Here is a 15,431-nt window from a genome sequence, read left to right as displayed (position 1 = left end):
TATCCTTCTGGGGCCTATGGGTATGAATAGAGGACACATGATTGCCAAACTTGAAATCCTCTCCTGTGTTAGTTGTTCCTGAAGACAAGAATCAAATATGACAGTTTGTACTAACTGCACTGATTATATACAGCCTTTATAATGTCATTTCAAATCTACATAATTCTTGAAATTAAGAATCAGAGATTTAAATTACCGGTGATTTTACTTCATATTTGTATTTGATTTCACTTGTTTCGGATCAGCCTTTTCCATAATCTGCAATAATGCAGATAGAAATTATGAGTTTAGATATATGTTACTCACAAAGCATTAAGTGCAGTGACAAAAATATTTTCTAATGCAGCTAGGTATGCTGAATTAATGGTATAATTTATGGTATAGATGCTATCATTCCATTTTACATGCCATCTAACTAAATCTTGTTATATCCCAGACTTCAGCTTATATTAAAAACACAGCTGCAAGGCTTCTTGGTATAAGCCAAACACATATTCCATGTGTACTGGGGGTCTTCCCACAGGCTGCCTGTAGTTCATTATTTTAAAATTTTACTTAATTCTTCTCAAGCTATTTGTGGTCTTGCTGACATCTCCAGAAGACTTATTCCACATCCCCCTTTAGGAGTGTTAAGATCTTGAGAACACAGGCACTTCACTTTGGCACTAAGGATTCTGTCTGCTTCTTTTGACGGTTGCTGAATTCTCTCCCACTAAAACTGGAAAAAACGGTTTAGAGATGAAGTAGGAAAAGCCATTTTGTCCTGTGCCTTCATTATTGTCATAAAAAGCTTTATGTGAATCAACTCTCAGTATGTTTTTATTTCTTTGCAGGACCATAACTTCTGGGTAACAGACATTGATTGGTGAAGAGCACATGAGAAACTGTTTGAGGGAGCAGCAGAAAAAAACATAATGCAAATATCACAGTTCACAAGACAAGAGTCAATAGTTAGCCCCAGAAGGATGTCTGCTGTACTCAGTGTGTGCAACTAGGGGTTTGTTGGATAGCTCATTCAGTGAGTCAACTGTTCCTTTACATGTTTGAGGAGCCAGTGTTAGCAGATGGACTCTATCTAATGGATTTGTAAAGAGATGACAGTTTCCTGGAGTACACATTATTGCTATTCAGTATATGGGCCCTACTGCAATAATGTCTTACAGCCCTTAATATGCCTTCTTAAAGATTATTCATTTGAAAATGCACACACATAAACAACATACATGCAGCTGGAACCAAAACAGAACCTTTCACCTCAAGCTGGGATTCTCTCATCACCCAGTGTTTTAACAAACACCCCTTTCCCAGAAGTGTTAGGAGGAATTATAGACTCTGCAGTTTGAGATGAAAGTCAATATATTTATGCTCAGTGGGATAGAAACTGGTATGGTTCTGTTCCATGGCCCTAAGTGGCAATAGCCAAAAACTGCATCAGAGAAGAAATTATTCTTAACTACAAATACTGTCTCACAGTGTACTACTAATATACTAACATGTCACAATACCTTGTTGCTTCATTCAGGTCTGTAAGTCAACTTTTTTCACAGCACTGAGAGCAGTCCATACACCGAAACGGCATTTTGGATCTATGTATGCAATAGGAAGCAAAAAACAAATCTTCATGCCTGGGATTATATTGCATAATATTTCACTACAAGTCATATTTTCTTGCTACACTAGGCTTACAACACAGGTGAAGCAGTCCCCCTTGGAGAAGATGTGGCATATGGCAAAATGTCAAAAGGATCTGCAAGCAATTTTTTCATTTGCTATTCTAGCAGGAAAAAGCCCTCTGTTCATTTTGATCTCCAAAATGAAGATACAAACTTTCTGTCATAACAGCCCGCAACTCTTTGAAGGGTAATTACAGAGACAATGGAGCTGAACTCTTCCCTATATATGCATATGACAAAAAAAAAAAAAAAAAAAAAAAGCCATCAGCCACAAGTTGAGGTTCAGAAGGTTCAAACTGGATCTTACAAAAACTTCTTCACTATGGGGGCAGTGTGGTATTGCAAGAGTTCACCCAAAGAGGAGGTGGACTCTCCATCCTGCGAGGTTTTCAACACTTAGACATACAAAACTCTGGCTGATTTGATCTAGTGCTAGTGAAAGTCCTGCTCCAAGTGGGATGTCATGCTAGTTGACCTCCATAGTTTCTTCCAGCCAACATTTTTATGATTTTATTGTAGATGAAAGATGTGACAAATGCTAAATGCAACAGTAAGAAAGCACAGCAGAATGAAAATCAAGTCAATCCAACTTCAAAGAAAAGGTTGTAGGAAGAAAGAAGTAGAGTTTGGCTAGCTGTGTGCTTACTCTGCTTCAACATCAATTAACATAAGCATCAGCTAATAAGTGTATATGGGAGTTTCCCTAGAAAAGGAGCATTTGGAAGCATCCCCCATCCAGTGTTCCCTCTGTTGCCCTCCCACAGTGTAGGGAAATAAATATAGGTGGTCAAAATAGAGCCTAGACTGGCTTTACCAGAGCACATCCAATGAGGCAGATCACCTTGCCAACTCTGATGAGGAGTCAGCGCTAGATACCTGTTTTTGGTCTATCAGCAGCAGAACCAGAAAAGCAATATGCACACATAAATAATGTGCCTATGCTGCCATCCCTTCTGAGATGTTCAGCAAATGCCTACAATGAATGCTGTCTTATGTTTTGAATTGTGCCCTGTCTTTCTGTAGGAAAATTAGGCTTATAATGAGGGCTAAATAATTCACATAACAATTCAATTTCTTGTCTTTTGCCCACTCACACATATACTTTTTTTTTCTTTCCCTAAGAATGAAAGAGTCTGTATTTCTTTAAAAGTATTTACTTTAAAATATTCCAGCTGCTGCCTTCCCATTGGCTGCTAAGTTTAAGCACAAAGAATTCACTCAATATCACCCTTCAGTCAGACTCTGAAATGAAATAAAAGTATTTATTTCTGAACATCACTGTTTTTCTTGAATACACCCCAACTTATAATTGGTCCCAAGTTGTTTCTTAATTTCTCCATATTTGTTCTTACTATGTTTTATTATCATGAGGACAGGAAATATGAGTCAGTAACCCTAAGATCATCCATTTCACTCACTTATGGGGGGTTGAAGACCAAGGCAAACAAAAAGTGTCAAATATTTCAAATAAACTGAAAATACCTCTACCATTTACCACCCACAGCTGAGTTCACATTTTCAGCAGAATCATAGCTCGTCTAAAACATATTTAAAGAATTAAGCATAGTAGCCCCACAGAAAGGAATGTTTAGGCTCTCAACAGTTACTCCTGAAAAGGAATATATTATGAGGTGTTCTTTTAAACAGAACATTTAATGGCTTTAGATGAATTTCATATATACTTTAATGCATTAATAAGGTATTCACATATGCCTTGGACTGCTGAAAATGTACCTACATTGTAACCAGTCCCATTGTTTTCTTGTTTAAAAAATGTCAGTGTTTTCTTCTAACTATTCATTTTCCAGACCTTGTCTTCTTATTTTCAGCTGAATTATAAATAACCACTTTTCTAGTGCTCATTTGTTCTCAAAAAGACCTTCAGATCTGTATTTAAGGTCAGAGGTTCAGATCTTTTAGATAAGTTTATGTGTGGTTCTCCAGACTCACCTGAGCACAGCTAATGGGCTCCAGCAATCCAGAAGATCATGCTTACCTAGAAATGGCCACCAAAGAAAGTGTCCAGCACCAAAAGCCGAAAGCAAGTGGTGACTGCTGGTGCCCTAATTTATTGACTTACCAATTACCCAATTGTTGAAGTTTCTTAATAAAAGCAATCAGACACAGAATTCTGGAATTGCAGAGTATGGCAAAACCGCTATTCTGTGAATTGCACGCTTGATAATAGCATTCACAGAAGGCAGTACACAGAAGAGGACATCTTCACCAGCAGTCAGGAGCAGTGATGGAGGAAGACATCTTAATGGCCACCTTCCTTCTAGATTTAAGTTCTGTCTGCAGCATCAAATCAGAAGCTTGTTGGAGAATGTGGTAACAGTCACAAACCCAACCTTGACTTAAATTGTTACATTTGGTGTGGGAAGCTGCTTAGTCTTATTTTAAAGGACAGGGAGAGATCCTGGTAGTACCACATTTTTTTGTAATACTGTAGTGGTGAGAGCTTTTATGCAAATTAAGAGTCCTAGGTTCAGTGATATAATATATATGGATTATGAAAATGTCCATAAATAACTTATTGCTATTGATAACTATAACTAATACTATAACTATTACTCTTACTATTGATAACTATTGTTATTACAACCCCTGAAATTTTTAATGCGTTTAGAAGAAAATTAATTTGCATTTTGGTGGATAGTGGCATCACAAATTCTGATTTCATGGGAGGTTTGCAATACAACCAGAACATTGCTGAACCATAGACTGCCAATCTTGAATGAGTGTTTTGACCTAAAGGTTTACTACACAAAAGGCTGGTACAACCAATTTCATCAGCTGTGTGGTTTTAGTTAAGGTGGCTAGGGTTGCCACTGTTGAGCTGTATGTCAAATCATAAAATAACAGAATATCCCAAATAGGAAGGGACACACAAAGATCATCAAGTCCAACTCCTGTGTCCACAAAGAACCACCCAAAACTTAAAACTTGTCTGAGATTGTTGTTCAAATGCTTCTTGAATGCCAGCTTCTTGGTGCCTTATAGCAGCCTTCCAGTACCTAAAGGTGGACTACAGGAAAGCTGGAGAGGGACTCTTTATCAGGGAGTATAGTGATAGGACAAAGAGTAATGGTTTTAAACCAAAAGAGGGTAGGTTTAGATTAAATATAAAGAAGAAATTCTTTACTATGAGGGTGCTGAGGCACTGGACCAGGTTGCCCAGACAAGCTGTGGATGCCCCATACCTGGAAGTGTTCAAGGCCACGTTTTGGGCAACCTGGTCTGGTGGAAGGTGTCCCTGCCCATGGCAGGGGGTTGGAATTCAGTGGTCTTTATGCTCCCTTCCAACCCAGACCATTCTGTGATTCTATGATTCTATGGCCACCGCCCTGGGGAGCCTGTCCCACTGCCCAACCACCCTCTGGGAGCAGAACCATCCCCTAACACCCAGCCTGACCCTCCCCTGTCCCAGCTCCATGCCGTTCCCTCGGGTCCTGTCGCTGTCCCCAGGGAGCAGAGCTCAGCGCCTGCCCCTCCGCTCCCCTCGTGAGGGAGCTGCAGGCCGCCATGAGGTCTCCCCTCAGCCTGTTCTGCTTTGGGCTGAACAAACCAAGGGACCTCAGCTTTTCCCCATCAGTCTTCCCCTCTCGACCCTTCATCATCTTTGTAGCCCTCTGTTGGACACTGTCTGACAGTTTTATGTCTTTTTTTACACTGTGGTGCCTAAAACTATACCCGCTGCTCAAGGTGAGGCCGCATCAGCGCAGAGCAGAGCAGGACAATCTTTTCCCTCAACTGGACATCAGGGCTGTGCCTGATGCACCCCAGGGTATGGCTGGACCTTTTGGCTGCCAAGGCACACTGCTGGCACATGTTCAGGTTGCTGTTGACCAAAATCCCCAGATTCCTTTCTGCAGGGCTGCTTTCCAGTCTCTCGGTTTTGCCAGGATTACCCCTTCCCAGGTACAGACTTTGGCAGTTGCTCTTGTTAAATTTTATACTGTTGGTGATTGCCCAAATTCTAATTTGTCAAAGTCTCTTTGCAAGACCTCTCCATCCTCGACAGGGTCAACAGCTCCTAGCAATTTAGTATCATCTGCAAAAAATGTAGAAGCTATGCTCTTAGCCCAGCCTTGGGATTGGGTCACTCATAAAACTTGCGAATGGGATAACCTATTTCAGGAATTTCAGGTGTGCACACACTGCTCGGTGTCACTCTAAACAAAAATATCTTATAGTACACGATGCAGCAATATTCTAGATGACTAAGTAACTTAATTGGTGGTAAATAGGCATCTGTTGTCCTTTTGTTCAATTTGGGAAGCAGAAGCTATAGATTATTCAATTATTCATTTAATTTAGATACCTGAGGCACACACTAGACTCCTAAAAGGTTTTTAGACCTATCTTTTAGGTGTCTGATTCAAATCTGCTGCTCCCCCCGCCCCACCCCCCAAAAAAAAAATCTCTCTTCCTTCACAATTTTTTTAGATGTTAACTCAATTTTCATGTCTGATATGAAGAAATACTAATCTCAGGTTGTAACGTACCTTTCTAAAACAATTATACAAGCTTAGCTGGAGACCTGCACAGTGATAGGGAAGAGCGAAATGGTTTCACATAGTTTCTGTGCTTGTCTGGTGCTCTGAGAAGAACACCATGTACATGTACTATTCAACCCTTTAATGAGTTTCTTATACAGCTCTTCCTGTTGATATGAACCAAATTATCCAAATTTAACAAAGCTCTTTAACTAAAATTGTCTCAGGGTCATTTTGCTGATTAAGTGGAGACACTGTCTAGAGGTGTTTCACCCCTCTTTACCTCTGAAGCCCTGTATTTCATATGTTGGGGAATTCAGTCAACTCAAGGCACAAGTTTTTTGTGGGAGGTTTGCAGGATATGCACTGCATCATTAAATTTATCATATATATTTCCTTGCTATGGCGTAGGCTGATTTGTATCATGTTCTTATGGTGCTCAACAAGCCCAGGAACCGAGCCAAGCCTCCTATTACACATTTTACTAGAGAATTTAGTACATTTGGGAAGAGAGAAGTGTTATTAAACCAGATTATATTATAACTTCATTTCTCTACATTAGAGCAGCATGACATAAAAAGGAATAAGTCAAGTTTGGGGCCTTTGCATTAAGGCAATGAGTTAAACATGAGTATGGTACAGTCTGGGAGGTGGTTCCTAACAAATTTCAAATAAATCTTTTAATCTGATCAATAGTCATAGTTTCCCCTTATTCTGTCTGTCTAATAAAACTCTGCTAGTCTGATTGCATTCTGATCCTTAGCACAGTTTTATACATTTATGCTTAGCTTGGCTCAGAATCACACATAAGGTTTACGCAAAAAGATGGCTCCTCTAAATATTACTCTTTCAAACAAGACTTGATCTAAAGGTCAAGCTAAGTTCTTTCTTGTGACTCATCAAGAATAATAATGTTTCTGCAAGCCAAATTCTGCCCTTAAATTCATGGCCTCATATTCACCTGTGCAAATAACGAAATGCAGAACTGGATTTCCAAACAGATCCCTTTGCAAACTATGTTGTCTTCTGCAAGGTTCTGCAAACGTTCTGTAAGGTCCAGGTCACCTCAATCTATGTTTTGCTAAATAATTTCTCTTATTTTTTCTCTAAAAGAGAAAAAAAAATATATTTTTGTTTCTAAAGCATCCAGAGAATTCCCTCTCATATAATTTTTTCTCAGTTTCTCCACACTCTAGCCACAGACCAGAATTAGGAAGAGGTAGATGAAAAACCTCAAACATAGTAGTCCTAAATAACAATTTATTTTTGTTAAAATTTTCCCATCAAAACTTAGACATAAATATGATTGAGTTTCTTGTTTTCTGGACAAAACCTGCAAGTTAGTAAGTACTCTTGAAAGCAATAAGTATTAAAGGAAAATTCATAAAATGAAGAATCTTGTTAACAATTAGAAAAACTATTATACTAGCTGGTGAAAAGTGTCAGCATGTAAAATGAGTAGCAATAACAATGATTCTAGTGGGAATGTGGAGTAAGTTGAGGCAGGTTAAGTTGGCAGAGATGAAAATAAAGCAAGGGATTTGGAACACACAATATATTTGAACAATGAGAACATAATTTCTGATGAGTAACTAATGCAGAGAGGAAAATAAAGAAAATAATTTAGTCAGGAGCTTGGAGGAAAGGTGATCCAGACACAAGCTTTTCTAACTTTTCTATCAGCAACACAAGTTTAATAAAACTTTTTTCATTTCCCTCTAAGTCTTTCATTTTCTAAAACAAAACAAAACAAAAACTGAAACCCAGCAACTCATTTACTACTCATTTTGTAGTAAATGCTTTCACAGAAACAGGTTTTAAAATGTTTTCTGAACATAAACTGTGAACTAGTCTGAAATTTTGTGGATTTTTCTGCCCATCAGAATGTCACAGAAGATTTATTCCCAATGTCACATTCTGTGGTCTGCATTGCTCTAGAAGAAGCAGTTGTTGCAGTGGTTGAGACCCCACAATTCAAGATGTAAACTTCGTCTATGGAGTTGTTACTGAAATTAGAATCAAAAGCTTGGACTGTGATCACAAGTGAAGTAGGAACCAGTTGTCTGCTGAAGTCACAGGTCATAAGTCACATATATATTTTAACCTGGGAGTCAAAGTCACAGTTTGACACAGTAAGATTGTCTTCCAGAAAGAGTGTGGCAAACTCATTCAGACTTGTCTAGAAGAGCATTGCTAAGGTTTTACAGTGTTGTGGGCTAAACGCCTACAGGGACAAGTGGAAACAACATCATGGACAACTTTTTGATGTGTTCTTTCCTTCCACAATATCGTCTTCATCTTGCTTGTTTCAGCTTGAGTCAGTTTGTTGTCAGCTGAAAGGTTATTTCCTGACCTATGCTGATGCATTAGACGTAATGACAGTTGCATCAGCAAAGAACAAGATAAATACTTGGGTGTTATCATTCTATTATTGGTAGCTAAGATCATGGTGTTTCTCTTTCCCCTTCTCCCAGAAGTCTCATGCAGATTTTGAAAAATAATAAGAAAAAAAAAATAAGGTTAGCACTGATCTTAGCAAGATGTTGGGAACATCTTAGCTAGATGCTCAGAGGGAAAGAGCAGTCACCCACCATAGTTTGAAGAATCATAGAATCATTAGGGTTGGAAAATACCTCCAAGATCATCTGGTCCAACCATCACCCTACCACCAACATTACCCACTAAACCGTGTCCCTAATCACCATGTCCAACCTTTCCTTAAACACCCCCAGGGATGGTGATCCCACCACCTCCTTGGGCAACCCATTCCAATGTCTGACTACTCTTTTTGAGAAGAAATTTCTCCTAATTTCCAACCTGAGTAGTAGACTATCCCTATGTATTCCTGCAATGTAACAAAGATGTAGATGTTCGTGTTAGTGTGCTTTGCTCTGTCAAAGCTACAAGTCCAGTAGTTTGACCAGGGAGTGTTTCATATACACTTATGGCCTGGAGGAAGTTTTTAAGTAGCCTTAGCTCTCCATCCTAGTGTGAGAAACTAAGTTGCGTTTTTGCAGTAGAGAATTACTTTTCTGTATTCCAAGGTAGTTGTGTAGTCATAATAAGGAGAAATGCTAAGTAGGTAAGTGGACAGTAGAAGGCCTCACTGTTCCAAAATAAGGTGGAAGCTTGAGAAAAACAGGATGAGCAGTGTGAGAACAGTAAAACAAAGATCACAAGTGCTCAAAACATAAGAAAGGAGAAATTAAAGGGTTGAAAAAAAGAAAAATTGTACATATATGGTATAGAGGAGCGTCGAGTAGCTTGTGAACCTGTAGTACTCAGCCAATGAGGAAACAGGGGAGGTGATCAGGTGTCGGGTAATAGGGAATAAAAGGTTATGATTTATTTACTAAAATGCTGTCCTGATTGACAGGATGCCCACCATTGCAATCGCAAATGAAATAGCTTCACAGAAGATCCTGTCTGAAGAAAATTATATGAGATTTTTCTCACACTAGTTTAAACTCTGCTTATGAGCCTTCCACTACGTCAGTTAATGTCATCTGTTGTTTGATCTTGGTGGTTACATTTTTCTTGTTTATTTGACCCAAAAAGAGAGGCTGGAATCATGACAGTATCTGAAGAATACCCTGCCTATCTGTAAACTGGAAGGTGAAACCCTATGCTCTAAAACCAGCAGTTCAGTCCTCAATGCCTTTCTGCAGTCTAAGTCTTAAGGAAATGGTAGCAGCTGCTGTTATCCCATTCTGAGCAAAAGAAACATTAGTCTCCACCTACCGGAATGTCTGTAGTTTCCAGGTATTTTTCAGCAAAAACTTTTAAAGAAAAATCAAAGTTATTATTCAGAATCCTGAAACTACAACTCAGAAACTGCAGCATTATTAAATACTTTGAAAAAAAATTAGCAACTTACTTCAATATTTATCAAAGGTGAGAAAATCTTTTTGTTTCTCTGCTTTTCTTATGGTCAACTCTTTCTTTGTATTTATGTTCAAAAAGAATTTACAGCATTTTAGCTGTGTCTTGTTGAACATGCAGGTGACTCATCAGCTGGTCTGCTTCTCACCATGACAACAAAACCATGTGATTACATCTCTTGAAGTAAATCCTCCTGTAGGCTGTGGACCCAAATCAACAATATTCTCTACAAATATCCAGACTTTGGATTTCCTTAGCTGATCTTTATGTCTTTCTAACTGAGGAAATCTTTGAAAGACACTCCCTATGGCTCCTGGCAGAGTGAGCTGCCAATTAGCAGGGGAATAACAGAGCCAGGCCTTCATTTAATATGTTTTATCTTATGCAGATAGAGATTCCTACTGTGTTCATAGCTAAGAACAGAATTTGATCTCTGGGTTCTGCTAGAAATCACCAGCTTCAGAAATGTCAAATCACAGCTCTTAGAGGGAAAGACAAGAAAGAAGCGCCCACCGCTCAGGAAGCTGCTAAGTGCTTTATGGAGGAGCAGTCAAATTCATGGTGGCCTCCAACATGCAAAGCTGATGCAGCTAAGGAAAACACAAAATATGAGGTTATAGAATGGCATATATGAGGTTATAGCATGGCATATACCCACATGCTATGAAACAGACAGAAAAGGGCCAAAGAGAAACTCATCTCACATGATATTTTTCAAAGCAGTACCTTGTGTACTGATGACATCTTCTTCCCCTGCCAATCTGATTTTTCTCAGATGATGCTGCTTTTTATCATTCTATCATTCCCTCCCCCATAATCTGAAGTTCCACACAACATTTAGCTAGTGCTGTCTCTGCACAGGCTGGGTGAGCTTAGCGTTTCTGAGCAAGTGAGTGTTATTGGGATTCCATTCATTCCAGCTGGGGAATGGCAGACTGTGGGAACAGTTCGAGAGAGAGAGAGATTCCCCTTCTCTCTCCCTTTCTTTCTCCCTCTCTGTTTTAACCTTTTTTTCAGGATAAATATTTAAACACTAGAATGAGGCAAAACTCCCACAAGACTGGAAACAGACAAGCTCACAACAGACTAGTCTGCAAAATAGCTTTTTTTGTTTTGTTTTTCTTTTCAATGTCCAAGCCTTAAAGATTTCCAGCTTTTAAATTGTCTTTGAAAAGAAAAGAAACCCTACTACAGACTTTTTGGTGAATGTAACATATGGAGTATGACTTTTAGTTCCAGGAATTTATGCCATGTAATTACTAGAATACGTCTTGGTGAAGAATAATAATAACAACAACAACAATAATAAAAGTCAAAGAAACATACTGAGAATAAAGCAACAGAAAACTGGTTTTCACGTTATCATCAGAAGCTCAAATGCTCACACAAGGAGGTTGTCACAGCAGTTTTGCCATCTTTTATCATTTTTGTCCTTTGGCCATAAAGGCTTACAGTGAGGTTAAAGCAATTTCCCTTAGTAGTTTGTAAAATACTACAGAGGCAGCAATAGTTCTGGTGTTTTTAAGGCTCTCCCTCATAGCATGGTACAGCTGGTGAATAACTTCTAATTCAGACTAGCATCACTCAAGTCTTCCTTGGTATGATCAGGTATTCCAGAAGTTGTATTAATTAGATTCATGTATCCCATGTCTTTTAATCACTCACACAATACAAATACTGAAATCCTAGTTCTGTCAACATGAAATTACTACTAGTAAGACTTTGCTCCTGTCACCTGAAGAATTTTTCGTAGAATGCTAAATTTTCCACTACTAATTAGTTTAGTTTAGATTTAGCCCAGTGAAGTTGAACATAATGCTAAGTCTGGCTATCAAGAACATTTTTTTTTCTGATGTGGTTTTAATTTGTGGAATAAAAGAAGAGTGAATTAATGAACTTGTTCAGAAATTGTCATTGACCATGTTTTGATTTCTGCTACATTAGTGGAGATTCACACAGACACAGAGAACACACCCTGCTGCCTACATGACTCAGTTTCCACATTGATCTTTCACAAATTTTTTTATTTTTGGGTTTTAAACTAAACTAATTTCTATACTAGAGGTGACTTTGTCCAAAGTTCCTGCATCTAGTGTGTGTGTGTGTGTGCGCGTGCGTGTGCGTGCATGCGTGTATGCGTGCATGCAGCTTGGGTTCCTGTCCTCATTAGAAGTACCTGTTCCAGTGTCCTCTTTGCCATCCACATGCCTACATTTTTTTTCCTACTTCTATTCACTCTTCACTCCACCAGCTACATAGGAATTAAGCTGCAGTAAAAGTTTGTTCATTTGTTCAGTCACATAGTGTTTTCCATTGACTGTGAAGCTCAGAAACTGGACCGTATTCAACTCTTCCATCCATGGAAGAGGAATGCAGTATATTGATTCTTTGGGTGTAAACTTGTTATACTTCCCAGGATTTTCCACTGAAGAGAGAATTAGAAAATACCCTTCCAAATGATTCAAGAGTAAGTGTTAGACTGCAAGCTGTTAGAGGAAAATAAGTTTATGCCTATACTAGGGCAATGGATGTGTCCCAGACTGTTTTGCAGCACCAAACTAGCTGGCACACAGCACCTTGTGTCGACTCCAGTAAAGTCTCCTACCCTGACGGGGATGCCTGCCAACACACACCCTGTTTGGGAATGGTCAGTCTCAGACTGTGAACAGAAATAGTTTGGGTAAGGGCTCTTAATTTTCTCCATCCCTACCATGTAGCAGAGAATCCTGTTCCATCCATCTGTAAAAACAAAAGTTCTGTAAGGAATTCTGAAGTGTAGTAGCAAAGAGTCTGATGCTGAGGAAAAACTTGTAAGAGCCAAACTGTGATGGATACCTTTATAATAGTGTACCAGCACAATTAACTAGCATGCCCTGGCACTGCTGGATTAACTGCTATGGGTATAGCCACTGAATTTTCTGGGCTGACCATTGAAAAATTCCCCTTCACAGTGCTATCCAGGTCTTCCTGGCTCCTACCACTCTCATTAGATAACAATGTGGCAGCAGCAGCTGTACATGACCTTCTTGATCTGTATTTGACTCTTTCCACCTTTTGAGGAGCAAACCCCTCACCAGGAGTGATTGGGAAGAGTTTTGGCAAATCCTTTTAAAAATCCAGTATAGAGTTCCCTAAAGAGTGGATAAACAGTGTAAACACATCTAACAGTTAAGGACTTGTTTCTTTTGAAAGTCAGCAAGATATATAAAAATTCTGCACTTCCAGGTAAAAGCAGGGTGAAGAAATTCTTCCCTGCCTGTTTGCATTTACTAGTCAACAGGGCTTGCCTTATATGACTCTCCAAGGACAACTTGGTTCTAGAATCTTCTTGATTCTAGGTCTTTTTGAAAGAAAGCTATGGATTGTGATAAGCAGGAGAATTTGTAAGAAGCTGACATCAGAAAGTCTGATTCTCCATGTATTGGAAAATATTCATTTGTTGATAACAATTCAAAAATAAATGTTTAAAACAGTTAGAAGACAATGTCTCTAACCTTTCCTCCTACAAGTGGAGCCAAGAAGGTTCCCATTCCATTCCTCTGATCTCCTAAGCTAACTGCCAGCTATGCTAAAGAAAACAAGAGTAGAAATTCTTTGCATTTCTGAAAGGCACTAACCTCATTTCTATTTCCTTGTAGCTCACCTTCAAATCTTAGGTCTCATTTATATAAATCAATAAGTTTAAAGAAAAAAATCTAGTTTTCTGGTTCATATATGCAGATGCCTTCTCTCACCTTTCAAACTTATTGATACTACACTTTGGGATTCCTTACAGAACTTTTACTTACAGAAGGATAAAACAGGTTTCTTGGCTACATGAAGAGTGACATGTTTCCTTATCCAAGCATTTTGCAACAGAGAAGGCAAGTTCCTGTCTTCTTTGCTTAGAAATGGTTTTTACTCCCACTGAAAGTAATCTGCATGGGCATTGTATGATGTACGTTATTTAATCCATAAAACAAGTAGGCCCTGTCTAATTACATGTTTCTTTCCACAAGTGGAATGGAAAGGTTTCTGGGGGAGTTTTTGGACAGTCTACATTTTAGAAAGAAAAGATCATATTTATATCCCAGAATTAAAAAGGATAATTACCTGATTTATGTCCATAACCCAACCGAACTACTTTTTTTCACAAAATCAGAATCAACAAATAGGAATACTTTTCCTCTCTTTAGATTAATTTTACTTCTCTACAGAAAACCCACACAGATTCAATGCACCATTTCAATTCCATTTGCTCATCTTGGAGAGAATGTTGTCCTCCAGAGTTCAGACTTCTTCATTACTTAACAAAGAACTTCAGTTATTCAGTACAATATTTTTTCCATCATCAGCCTTTGTTGAAAATTATTTAGTAGTAAAATTAATTAACACAAACAACTGTGACTCAAACAGACACCAGTGTTTGTCATTTACTCAGGTTTCAAAAACTCTAGGCCTGAAACTTGACTTTCTGAATAGCATTTTTCCACCTTTGTTTCCCAAACATCAATTTTTATGGATCACTACCCATAAGATGTAAGAATAAATGACATATAACTAAGCTTATTCAATAAAAAACAAATCATGCTCCTATCAAGGTTAACACTAAACTGTTCAGGCAATGTTTTTCAGTCCTAATGTTCAATGTAAAAGGCCTCCATGCAGTAAGATATACACAAATTTATCTTTTTTTTTTTTTTTAATTAGTCACCTAGTTAACTTCTCTATTCTATCCTTCTAGAATTTCTAGAGTCGTGATGGAATTAGACTTTCAACACTATGTGGCGTACATCTACTCCATTGCATTCTTAAGCAACCCAGCCATTTCAACAGTTTTTTTGTTTTATTTTGTTTTGTTTTTTAATTTTTAATTAACAAGCCAGGTATAAAAACAACAGCAACAAGCTAAAGTAAAGGATATCAGTCCCCGAGCCCCTCTTTTAAACAATTACAACTATTAGTATTTTTTCAAAAGTTGTTTTTTCATATGTATACATGAAGGGCCCAAAAATATGTCTCTGATCGAAGCGATTTTTTTGCAATGTGCAGGCAAATACAACTATATCTTATCTATGTTCACAGCATAATTGTTCATTTAAATACTGCTCAGAAAATAAAACTGAAACTTGTCTCTGATTCAGCAGAGCACTAGCTACGTGCTTAAATATTTTATTAAGTCTTTTATCCTATTACTTGGATTGTTACCTCTTTGCAGCTAAAATAATTACTTAGTTACATGTGATTAGTGGTCTATAAATTTTTCAGCATGGCTAATGCTAATGAGACCACCGTACTGGTATGAATAACCTTTTTATGTTTAGCTTCTACTTATTTTCAGGACAGCAATACAGATTCTGGGCTGAGTGCAAAAGGACACAGCCTAGCCCAGCTTTAT

The sequence above is a fragment of the Cygnus atratus genome, chromosome Z (assembly GCF_013377495.2).
Source record: "Cygnus atratus isolate AKBS03 ecotype Queensland, Australia chromosome Z, CAtr_DNAZoo_HiC_assembly, whole genome shotgun sequence".
NCBI classification, from domain to species: domain Eukaryota; kingdom Metazoa; phylum Chordata; class Aves; order Anseriformes; family Anatidae; genus Cygnus; species Cygnus atratus.
Note: the sequence above shows the minus strand (reverse complement) of the source record.